Here is a 2,687-nt window from a genome sequence, read left to right as displayed (position 1 = left end):
CTGTATCTCATTCATCATTGTATCCTAAGGCCTATCTCAGCACATAGTACATACTAGATGCTTGATAAATATTTAATCAATAACTAAATAGGATGGACTGGCAGGTGAAGGCTACATTGCATAGCTCTACCCATGGAGGTTATGGTTTAACAGAAAAGACAAGACACAATAATAAATTATTACAATAAATGGGTTATTGTATGGCTAAGAATAAATAACTGGGTGGGAGAGAAATTAGGGAAGGATCCTCAAATGAGGTGATAGTCTCTTGGCATCTGGAAGGTGAATAGCAGTGTATTAAGTGGACCCTTCAGACAGAAGGAAGAGCACTTAAAAGAACAGGTGAGTGCAGATTGCCTGGCCAGGGTGCTGTCTGGAGCATGGGAGCAAAGGAACCCACAGAGCATTTGCACATCAGAATCAAGGCTGCTCCACACAACACCATCTCTGGATTCCACCTCCAAGGGGCAAATATCTCCTTATGTTTCAGATAAAGTTTCTATGGGCCCAGAGCCGTAAAGGGCTCAACTTGTAGGTGATAAACCCCATTGTTGGAAAGGGAGATGGACCATGGAAAGCAGGGACAGACCCCCTGCTTAATTGCTGCTCTAAAATCATGTCGAGGGCTCACTGGTCTGCATTCTCAGTAATCTATTCTAGTTTTTAAATTGAGTCCAGTCCTGTAGCATTCCTATTCTCTGTTTTTTTTTTTTTTATGGTTTTATTTAATCAAAGACTGGTAGATAAACATAAATACAGCACAGTTACTTCAGATCATTCTTCATATTGTATACACACAGACCAATGAACGTAATCTGAAAGAAAGCTGCAGTCAGCAATGAAATGCATACAGCTTTTTCTTCCCTCGCGCAAAAAAATTTAAAAACACACAAACTTAGAATCTCATCAGCACACACTCTCCTGTGACAAATGATTTAGACATAAATAGTGGGTGCAAAGAAACTATATGCTAACATATGTATAACCTTTGTTAATGAAAAACAGAAGTAGCCATAATGATTAAGATACATTCAGTTACTGATAACTAGTTGTGCCCTAAAGGGCATTTATCAAAAGAGAAATCACGCTGCAGAGAAAAGCTATATATACATACACAATGAGAAAATAAACTGCAAGATTAACATATGCATGTTTAATACTGGAAAAATCACAGCCCTCCAACATTTCTCCACGTTTGTTATAAAAGCCCTCTGCACTCAACTAAAATTAAAATGATCTTAAAAGGATAATACTTGTAAAGTTTACTTAAGTCTTTTCAGCCACAGAAACTGCAATGTAAATAAATGTTCAGAGTCATTTTCAAAACAAAACCAAAAATCTATTCTTCTGATGACATGCATGGTTAAAAGGTCTATGAAAGATACATTGCTCTACATTCTCAATGACTAGCAAAAAAACCTCAAGTGAATTTTTAGTTTGCAGGTGGTCAAAGGATTTTGTATTCCAGGAGTTCAAATCTTCTGGATATTTTCACCAACAACTACTGGCTTTTCTTTTCTGATTTTCTCAGCAGCATCAGCTTTGTAATTGTAAGAGCAATTGTGTACATCTGAGTAACGGTGTACACCACAGTAAACATTTCCACACTGACATTCAAACCCAGTAAGTCCCACTTTCTTCCGGCACATGAAACAGCAATTCTTTTTTTGTTTTGGTTTTTCAAGAGACTTGCTTTGCTCTTCAGATGGCTGCTGTGCCATTTCTGATATTGAAGCTTGCAGGTCTTCTGTTTCAGGTATTGCTTTATCCACAGATGTACTGTCCACTTGGGAAGATGCTACAGATTCTGACAAAAGTGACTGATCTGATACAGGGCTTGGCTGCATAGATGAAGACGTAGAGTCTAACGCTGACTGAGTTTCTGGGACACTGCCATCTGTGCACTGAACTGGTAAAGACTCAGACAGACTACTGACGGAAGGTGCAGGTGGGCTTATTCTACCATTACTACTGGTCTGTCTTTGAAGATGTTCTTTATCATATACTAAACACATGCCATTTGTACGAGGGTTTCCGTAAAATCCGCAGCCAGTGGAACAAAGCATAGGCACTTGGCTGTGATTAGTTTCTTGAGCCATGTTCCTCTGTTGCGCACTCTGATAAAAGTATAGGCACTTTGGATTAGGGTTCCTACTGCACCGAGGATGCTTTGTAGTTCTCTCTCTGTATAGCAGTCCCCAGTTCCCTATGTCAGGTTGTCTTTCCTGCTGTTTCTTGGGACAGTTGAGGTTGATGAGGAATCAGCTGTTCTGTATCTTGAGACAGACATTAGCTTCCTGCCTTCCCTATCCTCATAAGCAGCTAAACTTTCAGTTTTATGCAAGAAAACATTTTAAAGCCTTCAGTGTTTTACTGCAGCAGACTTCAGATTCGTTCCTGGCGGCGGCTCTCTCCACCTGACGCGCTACCCGCCGCTGCCGGTCGCCACCGGTGAATGGGGACGGGTGAGGCCACTGAACCCCTGCTCTCCTCGGCCCAGCTGCCGCCACCAGCCCCTCCGCCTGCCTCTGAGCTCAAAGGTATATGGCAGCAGTTTCTCACATGAGTTCATGCAGAACACTTGGATGAGATTTGTCTAGGATTCACACCTTCAACTCACAGAAAGCTGTCGCATGCACCCACAGTTCTAGTAGTTTTGTTATACTTTCGTTTTTTAAATTAATTTT

General features: G+C 41.0%; 1 pseudogene; it reads right to left on the bottom strand.

The window, feature by feature from the left end:
- Nucleotides 1–1,451: 1,451 nt before the first annotated feature.
- Nucleotides 1,452–2,243, bottom strand: LOC131766410 (AN1-type zinc finger protein 6 pseudogene; annotated as a pseudogene).
- Nucleotides 2,244–2,687: the final 444 nt, after the last annotated feature.

The sequence above is a fragment of the Kogia breviceps genome, chromosome 12 (assembly GCF_026419965.1).
Source record: "Kogia breviceps isolate mKogBre1 chromosome 12, mKogBre1 haplotype 1, whole genome shotgun sequence".
NCBI classification, from domain to species: Eukaryota; Metazoa; Chordata; class Mammalia; order Artiodactyla; family Physeteridae; genus Kogia; species Kogia breviceps.
The sequence above is the reverse complement of the archived record's forward strand: the minus strand, read 5'-3'. Positions and strand labels throughout refer to the sequence as shown.